The 16,599-nt window shown below is 33.1% G+C and overlaps 1 protein-coding gene across 1 annotated transcript in view; it reads right to left on the bottom strand.

The window, feature by feature from the left end:
• The window catches only part of EFNB2 (ephrin B2), a 53,825-nt gene that overhangs the window by 27,016 nt on the left and 10,210 nt on the right, over positions 1-16,599 (bottom strand). The window lies entirely within an intron of this gene.

The following is a 16,599-nucleotide window of genomic DNA, read 5'->3' on the forward strand; positions in this document are numbered from 1 at the left end:
TCCATACAAAGATCTCATCAATCTCAGAGAACAGTAGATGTACTAACACTTTGTTGTCCTGTTATTTTCCATTTGCTGTTGATGTTAATTAACAGACAAGTTTCATCAAGAATGTTTCAAATTACTTATCATAATTAGTCAGTCACTGATCAAACAATAGGTTTTTTATATACTGAACAAAAGAAATGTCTTACAAACCCATAAAAGATAACTAGAAATAATTAGTTGTAATATTGATTCAGCTGCAAGATGGGCCCTCCTCTTGGAGGGACAACAGCTACTGTCCTTCTGTACTAATCTTTTTTTTTTTTTTTTTTCCAGATATATTTGCTCCAATTACTGCTTAGAAGCAACGCTTTGGAATGAAGGCTACTGATACAATATCCCCTAATGCCTGAAGCTAAAAGCTTCCCGCCCCTCTTTCTCTTTCAGATCCTCCATGCTGCTGAAAGATCTTTCTTAATGGAGAGTTTCTTTGAGAAGCTGAAACAAGAGCTTCCTAATGAACATCCTTCTACAACTGCTAACATTAAACAACACACTTAGAAATCCCAGCTCATTCGTAGGCAGCCAAGCCTGCAAGCTCATTAAAATATTAAAGCCTGAGAACAAAGCCCTAGGTTTTGAATCCTTCCAATACAATCCTTTATTTAACTGAAGAAGCCCACCAGCCATGATTATTATTGGGTCATCATTCACTGGTGAATATGAAAAAAAAAAAAAAAAAAAGGTTTAACACCCCCAATTTCAAGTCCATATGGAGACTTGCTTGGTCCCATAAGCTTATGATTTATACTAATGAATGGCATTAATTTTCTCTCTAAGTGCATTATGTTAGTTGTGAAGCAGCGTGTAACATGACAAAGAGAAATTTAATTACAGGTTTATTTTTTTTAAATGCCATTTTATGGCAGGAAAAATGTATGTTGTATACTACAGTATGCCATTCTCCCTTAGGCTTTTTTCATTTTAGAGCTAAAAAAAACAAAAACAAAACTCAACAACTCAAATTTTCCTTTAATGGCCTCTTTTGTAGCCAGGCATGAGCATTATATTCATATTGCTCAGAAGTAAATCAGAGGAGAATCTAATATAAAAAGCTCTCCCTAATGCAAAAATCAAAATGTCCATTTGGTTATAATGCCATTGTTTTACTTGAACAGGAAATCAGAGACAACTTTTTAGTTGTAACCAAAATTAACCCATGGTTTTCCCAGAAATGTTGTTGACATAGCTCATCACAATGTGTTCTCTAAATTATTTTTTGCTGTAAACATAGCATTTTCTTTGGAGAAATCAATAAACTCAGTCCCCATTGGTTAACTACTTGTGATGTTGTCCCAAATACATTTTCTCAGGAGGGATCTAAAAGATCATTTCGTTTATGCCTGCTTATTTTACAAATGAGAAAGCTGAATCCTAGAGAAATAAGGATCTTGAACATAGCACAACTTGGGATTTGAACCTCCAATTTTTTTACTCCAAATCCAGCACCCTCTTCCACACCACACTGCTCCATAGCTTTGATGTCTGCTGTTGAGTCTATATATGAGGAACCCAGGTAATTTCACTTTTTCCATAAAGGAAACAGAAGTTTATCTAACACTAAACTTTCCCTCTAAAATCCAGCTCTTCATAACCCATATGATAATAATAATATCATTATAGAGCACTTTCATATGCTAGGTATTGTGTTAAGAATTTCGAAATTATCTCACTTGAGCCTCACAACTCCAAGGGGAAGAGGGGTGTGTGTGTGTGTGTGTGTGTGTGTGTGTGTGTGTGCTGTTATTATTCCCAATTTACAGACCAGATAATTGAGGCAAACAGGGGTTAGGTGACTTGCCCAGGGTCACACAACTAGTAAGTGTGTCCAAGATTCATATGACCTAATATATTCCCAGGCTCAGCAATCTCTCCATTGCACCACTTTGTCTTCAGTGTGATAACCTTATTGAAAACTCAAACTAAGCAAAAGATGCATAAAACTATTCTCTTTTCTATATGCCCATTCTTTTGTTTTCTGTTTCCCCATCACCAACTTCTCAAGAAGCAGGAAGCATGGAAAATGCCACTAAGCTTTCTTTCACTTTACATTAGCAAAATTAGAAAAAAAAAGATTTTTTTAAATCTCCTAAGACTGATCTTTCCTTTCAATCACTAGAGCCACACACATTATGCTTTTGTATGCTTTTCGTGAAGAGGTTCACAGGCTTCAAGCAGACTGCAAAGGAGGTCTATGACACATGAAGTCTATGATCTTTTCCTAGACCACACTCCATTTCTAAATGATACTTGCCACAATCTCCTTTTTTTCCTCCTCCATTCAAGAAGGTCCTGAAACTGCCTATTTCTTTAAGAGAATTTTCCTGAATAAGTGAAGAGGTGGAGATTTCCTCTTTCAGCTTAAGTAGACTCACAGTTCTTTGGAGTTTCTGCATTATATACTTGATAAAGCATAGTTTGTCTTTTTTTTTTTCTTTTAAAATTTATTATGTTTATGCTAAAAAGAAAAAAAGCAAAATGAACAATTTTCCAAGCAATTTAAGGGGGTTTTTAAATTGCTTTTAAACTTTGATCACTTTTTTTTCCCTTTTTAACATTTTATTGATGTGTATATATTGTTTTTACATTAAAAACATTTACAGATTACTACCAGTTCTTGAGAGGTCTTTTGTAAATAAGCAAAACAGTTAAGTAAAACAAATAATACATTGACCTCATCTGAAAGTACATGAAACATTTCACATGTGTAATATCCTGCCACTTTTTTTAAATGAACAGAAACCAATTTTTTCCCTTACTCACTCTATACTTCACCAGAAAAAGAGAAAAAAAAAAATTGCCAAAACAAATATTCATTAAGAAAAATAAATTCCCTCAAAAAATACACACACACACACACACACACACACACACACACACACACACAAATGTATACTCATTCTGAATCTTAAATTTATCACTTCTCTGTAATGATATCAATTACTTAGATATTTGGGAGAAAGCAATGTGGGGGGAGGGGAAATATAATCTAAATAGCTGCCTCAATTTTCTAATTCATTCAACAAAGGTAAACCTAGATTTGACTAAAATTTTATTAAATTTACTTATCTAATGTTTATTGAGCATTAGTTTAAAGAATAAGCTCACATAGGGTTAAGAGCACTTCAATTTATCTATTTTTATATAAGACCCAACATGTGGGGAAAAAAAGTGCTTGTACCTTGTAATCGTTTTTTAAAAAGTAATACTAATGGTAATTATGAGAATTAATAAAGACAGCATCAATTTACATTTTAAAAGGCATGAAATAAAAAGTAATGTTTTAATATATCAATTACCCAGTGTTAGCATCAAAACTGAAAATATGTGTCATTATTCACTTCCTTTAATATTGTTGGAGAAAATGAGCAACATTTAGTGTATTGATCTAAAGTAGTAATTAAACAATTCAGTAAAAAAATAAGTACTTTATCTATTATTTACCAATAAGATAAGATCCAATATCTTATTGTTTAGTCCAAAGATATTACAAGGTATTAAAAAAATATATAAGCAATCACAAATTTTCATAAGAAAACTGACCTATTTGCTTATTATATCACAGAAAAACACAGTCTCAGAGTTTGAAGGACTTGAGACGTCATCTAATCCAACTAGTACAAGAACAAAGATTTGGGAACTCAGATATGAACTCCTCACTTTTTTTTTTTTGAATAGTTCTAATGATTAGGAAGTTTTCTTGTAGATCAAGCTCTCAAATGGGAATTCTCATGCACTGAAAAACAAATGATTTCTCAATAGAAAGACAGTTTCTGCTTATTATAAGACTAAAACAGACATCCTGACTCCTCTTCCAAAATTCATTTTACTCTCCATGAAAAAAAATTTCAAAATTAAACATTGGCTATCCAATGAATATAGTTCTCTTTTCTAGATGAATCTATATACCCAGACACAGTCAAGTTTCATCTAGTAGAAACAACCAAGTTGAAGAAAATACAGCAAAAGAACAGGAATTAAGACAAAATGCCCCAAATCATTATCAACGATAGCAACAAATAAATGATTACTATTCAATTAACTTTTTTTGAGTACCTACTAAGATCAAAGCATAGTTCTAGACACGTGTGCAAACAAAGAGAGCAAGGAAATTCACTAAGTATTATGAGTGTGTGTGTGTGTGTGTGTGTGTGTGTGTGTGTGAGAGAGAGAGAGAGAGACAGACAGACAGACAGACAGACACAGAGACACAAGAGAGAGAATAAAATGAATGCATAAATATTGTGAGAGAAACACTGAAGATGATCTTCCACTTATCTACCCAAGGCAATAAAGTTGCACTAAAGTCCAGGCTTCCTAATTCTTAGGTCAAGGCTTTTCCCCACTTTCACTTTCTCTTGGCTCTCTTCTAGGAGTTAAGACACCCAGAAATGCTGGACATTGGAAAGTGCAGTAAAAAGTGCCCAGTAGTGATGCTAGTGGTAACTGCTATAGGAATAAGGAAGAATGATCTTTCTAGGACAGTAATTATCAAGGAAAGCCAAAGACCAAGGTGAAATTTGGGTTGCACCTGAAGGATTACAGAATTGAAAAGGGAAGGCCTTCTAGGGCACACAAGTTCAATTGAAATATCCCAACTGGTACTCCATCCAGCAAAATTTAGGAGATAGTAAAGAGAAAGGATCATACTTGTCCACACATTCTCCTAAAAAGAAGTTTAAAGTATATAATCTTCTTCACCTGTTTATGGCATATAATAAAGAAAAATACAAATTTAATGACAAATGTGATGAGTTAAGTTCAGCCCAGGAACTGTCCTTTCTAGGTTGCTTTGTCTTAAATTTAGCATTTTAAAAAAATTGCTTTATATATATACTTATTAAATGTGCTTTTAAAGCTATAAAATGAAGTCAGAAGAAAGGAAATATACTAGAATATACTTGACTTACAAGTGTCCCATGGGATGTAAAGCTTCAAGCCTAAAACACATTTAGCTATATCTAAAGCCCTAAGGCTTCTTTAATATAGACATCTGAGACTGAAGGATCATAAAACATTGCCACCTAGTATGTATACCTTGCCCCACAGGGGTCTATATGCCCAAAGCATGAATAAAACACACTAACTGTACAGTTTCCTTTTTTTTTTTTTTATACAAAATTATAATTGAGATTCAAAAGCAAACATTCTCTGTTTACCACTGAGGGAAGTTGACTACACAGGCAAATAATGGTGGTATACTTTTCTCAATAACGAAACTATTTTAGAACGTAAAAAGATGTAAGGTATAGTCCTTGTATTCTTAGAGACCCTTGTATTTTGGGTCCTTGGTGTAACTGTAAATTTGTCTTAAAGCTAGAGATTCAGAGTAAAACCTGGTGTAATAGAAGGCAAATCACTGACCTATGTTCAAATCTTAAAATTCAGTGCTTATAAAGTAATAAGATTACAAGCTGAAATGGACCTCAAGAATTCATCTAGTTTGACTATTTTGTTTTCCAGATGATCAATTTGCTGCGCACACAGGCCTTAGACTCAGGATTCAAACCCATATCTTAGCTCCAAATTTGTTGCTCTTTCTACTACATTTATGTGATTGTGAACAAGTTACTTATTGCTTTCTTACTTTTACAATAAAGATAATAATATTTGTACTCTCTCCTTCCCAGATTGGTCATAAAGAAAATTTGTAAAATTTAAAGTACATTAGACATGGGAGCTTTAATTACTTGTATATGTATTGAGGAATTATATATGAGTGTGTCTACAGATACACTCATATCTATGTCATATTATTTTTTTGAGGCTTAGATTTTATAGTGTAAAGTACTTCACTGGTCTCTTTGGAAGAAAATAAAGGAAGTATTATAAGACCAATGACAATGCATTGTATTAAATTAAGATAATGTGTCTGCATTCTCCAGTCTAAATGTGAATATCAATTGAGAGACCCTGTTGATCTTATTTTCAAAATAACAAGGTAGAACTCCTTTATAATATTGCTTTTTAATTCCATACTTGTGGATATGACTAACACTTTTCTTATAGACTACAATAGGTTTATTGTATATCTGCAGTTGTTATATTTGAGGGGACATGATTCGATCTGCCCTCATGGCAAACTGTGTAAAATAACAAGCCATGTCATAAACAAATTCTATTGTATTGATAAAACCTTGTAATTGGAAAACTGAAAATGACAAATTTTTACTGCACTTCATGATAAATAAGATTAAATAATTTATCAAAAAATAAAAACTTACCAGTTAATGAAACAGGAAAAATAACAACAAAGAATCTCTGCCCTTTGCATGGTCTGTTCCCCACTATGTCTATCCTGCCCTCTAATCTATACCTCATGATTTCCTGGGCTTCTAATATACTAATTATATGTATATACATAATATGTGTATATACATATTAGGTATGTACATATACATACATGCAATATATATGTCTTTATAGATACAACCATCCATCAATCAACCATCTATCTCTAGTAATTTACATGTGATATCCCTTGTTAGACTGGGACCCTTGAAGACAGAGATTTTTTTTTTTTGACTTTACTTTGTAAGACATTGTGCTTAAAAGCACAATCTCTAGTCTATAGTAAGCATTAAACAAAATTTGTTGAGTAATTGAAATTTACATAGTGCTTCAAGATTTACAAAGCCTTATATACATGACCTCATTTTCACACACATACCACCCCTCAACAACCTGGTGAGGTAGGTGCTATTATTCTTGCCATTTTACAGAGAAGGGATATTGTCTATAGCAACCATTTGATCAGTCACACAGCTAGTAAGACTTTATGGGCCCTTCTGCAAGCTAGTCCAGTGCTGTATTCATTATATTAGGGTGTCTCTATAATAGAATTCCATCTTTTTCTTCCCATCCTTGTTCTTATCAGAAATGAGCTGGGCTGTGTAATTGAAACCATATCTTTAAATAGGGAACCATGTTTCAGCTCAGATGCCTTCTCTAAAAGAATGTATAAAAAATCATTTCTTGGATAGGGAGGACCATTTGTCCAGCCTCCCATCTAACATACATGACCAATTAAATCCTTAAACTCTTGTTCAGATTGAGCCAGTCAAAATGAAAGCATTTATCTAATGATCACGTGTATGTAATAATAAACACAGTGGAATATAGATAGGTTGACAGATCTAGAAAGAGATCCTTAGAGGTCATTTCATCTAACACTACCTCTCCCCACTTTACAAATTAAGAAACAAAGGCCTGGGGAAGTTAAATAATGGGATCAAATCATATAGGTTTAAGTAGGAGAGCCAGGATTTGAACTCAAGCTGTGACTACAAGTTCATCACTTCTTTCACATGGTTACTGTATTTGAGTCTAGTAAGAGAGACAACTCATAAACACAAAAGGAAGCCATTTTAAAAACACTTTTAAAAAGCAAGTTGCAAAGAAAAGCAAATTAATGTAGTGTAAATTGTGTACATAAATACTGAAGTAACACAAGGTAAAAGTAATAATGAATAATCGAGTAACAATTATTCTTTGCCTGGCCTTTCAAACTTAACTACTGGGAAAAATACATTCTTAAAACTGGAAAGGAAAAAGTAATGGAGTTTCTAGGAAACAAATTATAAGAACATCTTAATGGAAAAATGCCAGTTTCTCAGCTCTTCAAATATATGTTTTAAAAATTGTTCTTATTTACATATATTTATAGCATGGAGCATTCACCTATGAAAAAGAGGTCTGCTAATTACACAATAGGATGAAAGGAAAGAGAATCATACATTATTTTTGCAATGAAAAATGTAAAAATCAATTAAATATGGCGTTGAACTTAATCAACAGTATCCACTTCTATTTTATTTTGCAGAACTTGGTTCAAAATCAATAAAAAAATTTGGCAGACTTCTGTAATAACATTATACAATAAAAACTAATTCTGATCTCAAATCTGATATCCTGAAGTCAATAAAATATTTAAATATATTATCAAAAACTATTTTGCAATTAAATTTCAAAATAAAAGGTACAAATTATATTTTATTAGTATTGATTTTAAGTAACTTATACACATTTCCTCTTACAATATCAAAATGCATTTGTCCAGATTTCTTGTCATCATTCAACTCCTTTTTTTTTTCATTAGATACCAAGGACAATTCCAAATTTTCTTAGGATAAATAATGCATTTTAAATATTGCATGATTCAAACTTTCAAGACAATTGTTTTTGTTAAACCAGATTTTTAAAAATCATCCATATGGTGTGTATTTTCAAAGAGACACACTAATGTGTACTTCAACTTTTCAGTATTCTGTGGATCATAAGAATAATTACATAGAATATTGAGAATTTCTGCATATTTTTAAAGTTTAGGGTGCTATTATTTGGGTTGCAATTTAATGCCACAAAATTACACCCTTAGTAAGATTAGTCCACAAATTCCTGGAACTTCAAAATACATGATAATATGCAGGACTGGTTGCTCTTAATCTATTTATTGTATTTGATCTTTATACTCTCTGAAGATAAGGAGTTAGGTAATGTTTTTAAGAAATCTAAATCCTCACTCACATACTTTACAACTCTAGAAACTGGCAAACTAAAAAAAAAAAAATCTCATCATGGACTTATATGCGTGTATATATATGTACCTGAATGTTCCTGTGTTCCTGAAACACAGGAGAAATGCATTTATTTCCTAAAATATTTTCCTTTTTTCCTTTCTTTTAATTATTAATTGCCAATGTCACGGGCCACTGGGAAGAACCCAATCTTTATAAATTATTCCAAAATTTTTGAATGAGAAAAAAAAAAAAAAACACTCTGGAAGTTCATTGCAATTGGCTATTTTTTTTTTCCCCTAGTTAACTCTTGATAAATGATGCATGCTGCTCTGGATCAAAGCCCAACTCTTGACCTATGACATTACCACACACTTTGGTACTTCAACTAGAAACCTCAAACTTAAAACTTTTGTTTTGTTCTGGTTTTTCTGCAGAGATACAATTACATTCATACAGAAGGAAAAGGAACTCTATGTTCATTGTGACTACAGATTACTTTAGGGAACATTTTAATACTCTTGTATAAATATTCTTTAAAAGGATTTGGATCCATACTTCCAATTTGATGGCCCATTTCCTATATAGGTAAGATATTATGTTTTGCATTGATTTAAATGCTAGATTGCTTAATGATGCATTCTTTAAATGCCAAAAAGAGAAAAAAAAAATCTTATCTGAAAATGAATAAATAAGATCAGAGGTCCAAGCATTACTACAGCCGTATTGGCTATAAAAAGAAGCCTTGAAAAAATATTTCTATTTTTGTGGACAGCCCTTTACTGCCCCCTTTTGCACTCTAACATTAGAACAGGTTTCTGCAGATAACTTATAGTGAAAGTTATAGTGTAGCTATGGGGTATTAGATTTATACTGACTTAAGTTACCAGATCTTGGAGCATCAAGCAATTACCATAAAGCTTCAAGCAACCAACAATTCTAGATCTTCTCCTTGGCTTTAAACTGCCAAGAAAAAAGGCAGAAATTCGAAGCTTTAACTGACATTTTCTATAAATGTGTATGTGGGTTGGGACAATTGCCTGTTTTCACAGGTGCCCCTTCTTTCACACTTTTCTAAAACAAAGATCATCTGCAACTCGACCTAGTTTACTCAAGGAAAAGAAAGGGAGCAAATTGAGGGTTTTATTTGGTTTGGGACCATTAAAGTGTTATGAATCTTAGAGCTCAAAATGGGGAGTGTGCATTTCAAGCTTCACACTAACAGCAAGCAGAATCTTTTTCCCCCAATGAAAGATGAGAACCTCAGAGAATCAAATGCATTGTAAGCAGATGGGCCAAAAACCAGTTCAGCAACTCTCCAATGCAGTTACAAATGATATGGATGCATCTGTATACATGTCATATGTATACATTTGAGAAAGTAATAAATCTACAATCCAGAGGCTAGTTATTTACAAAATACTAATTCATAATGACAGAGCCAGAGGGCTCTCCTTGCTCCAATAACCTAAACTTCCATTTGACAGAGTCCATGTGCTATTGTGTACACTTACATTTAAACTTAATCCATTTCCCTCTGTCATTCTACAATTACTGTACAAGTCACAATAATATTAAATTTCACTGCCTACAGCACTGCGCAATTGAACCTTTACTGTAATGAAAACTGACTCCCTTTGATATTAATGTTGGTGTTTTTTTCTTATTTATCACACAATGCTTAAAAAACCTGATGCTAAATTAAAGCATTATTTTTAAAATGTTCCTAAGAAGATTAAAATAGCTTTTCTCCTCCCAGAAAAAAAAAATCAAATTATTTATTAAGTTTTTCTTTATATGTGTCTTGATAACATTGTAATAAAAACTTGTTTGTTCCACAAGGAGGGTGGTCACATATACTGCAAGCAGAGGAAGAAAAAAAATTTCTCTTGCTTTAAAAGATACAAAACTACAGTGTGTTAATCGCCTGAAAATAACGCACACAAACTAAACCCATATGTGTAATGTACAAAAATCCATGAGATGTTTTCTCTTTACAGGTTAACACAGACCAGCCGACATGAGCTAAAAAAAAGTAAAACAGACCAAAACAAAAAACCTAGCCTGTTTACTCCTTTCAAAGTGAAAACTGAGGCATTCATCTAAGTGATTCTGTAGTTCCATCCTCCTTTAGAAAAAAATTAAGGTTTCTGAAATATCCAAAAATAATAATTGAAAAATTGGGGGAGGAATTTAAAAATCATTGCTTTATAGGAGATGGAGATGAGGGAATGGAGGAAAGCAAAGGATGATTTCATTCATACCATGATGTACTTATGTTGGCTCTACTGCCTCCATTACTGAAACAAATATTTCATAACCCATAGACAAAAAGAATTTAGATTCTTCTTCTCCTTCCCAATTGTAATTTATTCTCACCTGTACAGTCTTGTTCTAAGTCATGCTCCTAAGCAAGAGTCTATAAAAGAAGGTGGGGATTCTTGTTATTTATAAGTGAAACACTAGACAACAGTGGCTATTTCTTATATTTACATATCTATGGATATATAAAATTTAATTAGTATTTCCAGCTAATTTAGGGAAACTACAGAGATGAAAGAGTTCTTAAATAATCCAATTAGAGATAAGGTTGTATTTGAAAAAATAAATAGTACATGCATACATACATACATACATAGATATAACATATATAAATGGTGATAATTATATTACATCCTAGAATTGGATGATCATAGAATGTGTATTTTCACATCACCACTGTCCTCTCCACTCACAATGAAATATCTTTTCCCATTTTGAAGCTCTTAAGTTATACAAAAGAAAACATTCATACCACTTAGATTTCTTTTTTTTTTTTTTAAGTATATAGTAAGATAGAGTTCCCTGTGAGCCCAGTTAAGAAGACTGAATGCAAGGGATCATCTTAGATTCTACTCTGAATATCGTCTCCTTGTGAGTTGGTATAATAACCCTGGCAACAATTTTCCAGGGACACGTTAAACTAGCACAATAAAGGTGCTGTATGGAGGAAGGTATTAGCAGTCCTTCATAATCAGATAAGTGGCTGCTATGTAATCAGAGAATTTCAGGTCAGGCATCTTCATTGCTTCTTGCCTCTCTCTCTGGGCTCTCCCCAGCTTAGGTCAATGGCATTGCTGCTTTATACTCAAGCATGACAAGGAAGACATTCTTTCCTTTATAGTAAATTCATGGAAGTTATCCCTCTAAAGATTGAAAACAACTCACTATTTACTCCCAGAAAGCAGGAAGCTAAGAGGAGGGAAAAAAAAAAAGTGTATATATACATATATATATATATACACACACACACACACACACACACACACACACACACACTTCAAGATAATGTGTTAACCACAACCACCACCCTCTCCCCCCCCAAAAAAAAGAGGTCATGGAACAATGGAGAGAGTTCTTGATACAAAGCCACTAGCCTTAGGTTCATATCTCCCCTCTTTGACTTATATCCTCTGGGACAATTCATTCAACTCTCAGTTTCCTCATTTGCCAAATGGAGTAGGGCTGGACCAGATAATCTCTAGGATCAAATGACATAATATCTTTGAAATTCTTAATTTAGTGCTTGGCACAATAATGGACACTTAAAAAAAGATGCTTGGCCCATTTTCCCTCTAGCACCCTTCTAGGCCCCAAATCTATGATCTTACTTTGGGTAATCAATTCATGGTTAAATACATATTTCTTACTAAATATACGCTCTTGAAAAATATGATATGTGCTACAAAGCAATTTTGTGGCCAACATAGTTTTTCTCTCACTCAACCACCCTGAGTAGCCTACAATTACCTTGACCAAAAAAAATACACACACACACACACACACACACACACACACACACACACACATATATGTTAAGTGATGTGGAGTGATTAAAACAGGCTGTTATTGAACTAAACTGAAGTTAATTGAACATGAAGAAAGCCAGTGAAGTGCAGACATTGAATGCAGTTGAATTTCAAGGTCCCAAAAAGAGTCAAGATGTTTCTGACTCCAAATCTGTACTTTTTATCCAATTAAGTATAGAGACCCTCTACTGCTCAGTCAATAGGTAAACAGATGGTATGCACCAGTGAAAATGCAAATTTTTAAAAAATGTACCATTCTAGACTCCAAACAACAGCGATATATGAAGACAGATAGGTTCACCAGGATTCACTGCATAGCTTCCTTAAACAAACTGCTTCAAACTTGCAAAACATCAAAAGCCAGATGGGGTACACTGAATCAATCTATAGGCAAGAAGCCAGGATTCCAGTTTGCTGTAGAAATAGGCCTGGACTTGATTTGAGTCTTCTCAGCTCTGACAAGCTGGAAGCTGGCAAAGATCCCAAAATCCAAAATAAAATGGCATTTAATTGTGACTAGATTTTCAAAAAAGATGTCATACTATCTCCTTAGCCTTTATCCATACCCAGCCTCCAACCAAACCAATTCATTACTCATCTGATCTCTTTTCTTTCCTCAAAACTGATCAATTCATAAAACAGATGATCTTAATAGATAAAAGAGAAATGTATAATAAAGATATTATTATGACATTGCAATAAATGGATAGTTACCCTTTAAGGGAGTAGTAATTGTTTCTGGTTTCATTAGACATAAACTTGTTATATTAATAATTTGAAAAAAAATCATTCAGAAAGTTTTATATTATTATTTTTAAAACTATGACTAAAATAATATATATATAAAGAACAATTAACAAAGAAATTTTATCTACCTTTCCACTCTTGTTTTGATCTGTGTTTTAACCACATGAAGTTTAAATTTGCTGGGTTTCAATGAATATACACCCACATATGTAAGTCTCAATGGATATTGGTTGAATATGTTTTCTAAATCAGAGGACTAATGCAGTAGAAATTAACTACATTTTCCATCTCAAAGACTAATTTCCCTTTAACTGATTAGTTAATTTTTCAATGACAAAAAGTGGGGTCATCAATTAGTATTTATCCTTATGTGAAAATGAATTGGAACATGACACATCTAGGTCATTCATTTTAGATACACTAAGATTTAATCTTGTAATGATCTGTAGTGGGGTAGAAGAAATAGTGGATTTGGAGTCAGAACTTGATTCAAATCCTAACCTTGCCACTTACTTATTGGGTGACCTTGAGGAGCCTCAGTGAAAATGAAAAGATTTGACTACATCTCTAATGTCCCTTCTGGCTCTAAATGTTATGTAAACAATTGTGTCAGGTTTTATTTTCTTCACATATACAGAGACAAATTTACCCTGACCAGCATTATTTTGGAATTATTTTTAATGCATTAAAAGCAAATCCCACTGTTAAATTCCTAAGCAATAACGTTCTCAATAATTTGTAACACTATTTGCATGAAACTACTTGCTCCCTAGCTGCAAATTTTATTTTGCATATAACATTTACACAGACCCAATTAACAATATTCAGTGGGGTTAGACCTGTGGATCACATCATTTAATGTTAAATGTTCAGTTGTGTATGACTTTCAGTTGATTCCACTTGGGGTTTTCTTGGAAAAGATACTGGGATGGTTTGTCATTTCCTTTTCCATCTCATTTTACAAATGAGGAAACTGAGGCAAATAGGATTAATGACTTGTGCAGGTTCACACAGCTAGTTTCTGAGGCTGAATTTGAACTCAGCTCTTCCTCTTGCTTCAGATAGCTGTATGATCTTGGGCAAATCACTTAACCTGTTTGAGGAGAATAACAGTATCTACCTTGTTTAGCATAGAATCTGGCATTAAGAAGTTACTACACAAATCTTTCACCTACAAAAGCCCTTTCTCCTCTAGTCATTCTCCTTTACATACAAATACTTGTTTAATTACCCAAAAGAGTGTAAATTCCTTGAAGTCATGCACTGGTTTTGTCTGGGTATTTCTGATGCCTTGCGTAAATGTTTATTGAATTGAATTTCTGCTGTTAAGTTTCCTGAGGGTCACACTCTAGATGTATAAAATAGCAGAACAAAAAGTTTATAATGATATATATATATATATATATATATACACACACACATATATATGTATATATATATATACTAAACATTATATAATATGTATTACATATATGATATATTCCCATTATTACATATTATGTATTATTTATATTGGTATATACTATACATTACATATAAAATTAACCTATATTCAGGTTAAAATATCACCACTGTCTTTTTACTTGTCTCTCCTGGTTTTTTCTTTTCCTTATTTCTCACATTTACCCATGATCCTCTACCAAAGTGCTACTCTGATACCTCATTGTGTTTTGCAAATAACATTACACTGTTAGAGACTATATACTTAGAGAACACAAACCATGGCAGTTTGGCAAATGACAAAGATTTCAAACATGGATCCAATAAAGTGATTGCCATCCCTTGAGAAATAGTCTAGATTAGGTCTAGAAAGGAGATTCCTTACAAACTGACCACAGAGTGATTAATTTTTAAGACATAGCAACTTTAAATAACAACAATAACAATGACTTGTAATTATATAGTGTTCCAGGGTTTATATAGCACTTTACATATATCACCTCAGTTGATCTTTAGAGGTAGGTACCATTATTATTTCCATTCCACAGAGGAATAAACAAGGCTTCAAAGACCTAGGTGATTTGCCCAAGGTCATATAGCTAAGTATTTCAGGTCACATTCAAACTCATGTTTACTGCCTCCAAGTCTATCTTTAGAATACTAGTTTTCTACTTTACTAAAAACTGATATCATAGATTCCTGAAATTAAGCAACATCTATAGCATAAGTGACAGAGATTCTTAGAATCATAGACATAGAACTAGAAGGAACTTAGAAAGACATCAGTCCCAATCATTTGCAGAGAAACTGAGGCATGATAAGACTTAAAGAGCCGTTCCCTATATCATACAGCTAGTAAGTATATGAGGTAGAATTTGAACCTTTTTTTTTTTCACTCTTAAGTTCACTTAAGGGCACTTAAATTCAATGCCCTATTCCATTATTCTATACCCAAGCAGAAGGGCCAGAGCTAGCTTTTCCACTGTTTACAAACTTTTTCTTTAATGTATGATAATGTACTAATTTGCTGTACTTTGTAAAAGTTAGATCTCTAGAAATAAATTTGGTATTTACATCATATAGAAATCTCTATTATAATGAATAAGCTTCTGATATAAACATATCATAAATTAGGAGTTCCCAGGAAAGCTCCCATATGTATTTAATATACAATAGACCCCAAATCATTATGTCAATTCTCCCCAAAAACCTTTATAACACTTTCTGTGGGAAAATGCATTCTGGGAATGCTATTAGGAGTTTCCAGGAGCATATAATAGATATGAAATGTTAGTATAAGGAAAAAATTTTCTGGCTCTAACCCGTCTCAGAGTTTCTGAATTGGAAAACACCAGAGCAAAATTCTGCTGATATAATCATTTTTTCATATTCTTTTCCCCATCTCCTATATACATTGATCTTAATCTCAAATATGAAGATAAATGTGATGGTGTAGCAGAGAGAACTTGGGACTAGGAGTCAAGATGTCTGAACTTTCTAGTCTTGGGTCTGTCACAGTGTGAGTTTGGGCAAATCATTTAAATAAATCAATGATGATGATGATTAATGATAACAAAACCACACCTACATCCAAACCAGTCTCCACAATCATCATTGAAGGGAGAAGTCATTGTGTAAAGAGAGGCCCACCTTCCTTATGACCACCATCAACAACTGTCAAACAGCTGCCACCAACAAATACAAGAGCCCTGGAAGCAACAGTATCTCGAACTCCATTATTTCTGCTTTCAGCCTAACCTTCACAATACTGTCAAATAATTCAACCACAGAAACTAAGATTTTATCAGTGGAAATAACATTGAAAAAAAATTACCTTCTGCTTTGCCTCTGTATCCTAAGGACCATGGGACATTTCTATCTGACCTGCAGCTGAAATCTTCTCTACTTGTAGTCTTTGCCCATTAGAATAAGAGCTCCTTGAGAGCAGGGACTATCTGACTTTTTTATTTGTATGCTCAGCATTCAGCACAGTACTTTCCACA

The sequence above is a fragment of the Antechinus flavipes genome, chromosome 3 (assembly GCF_016432865.1).
Source record: "Antechinus flavipes isolate AdamAnt ecotype Samford, QLD, Australia chromosome 3, AdamAnt_v2, whole genome shotgun sequence".
NCBI lineage: Eukaryota > Metazoa > Chordata > Mammalia > Dasyuromorphia > Dasyuridae > Antechinus > Antechinus flavipes.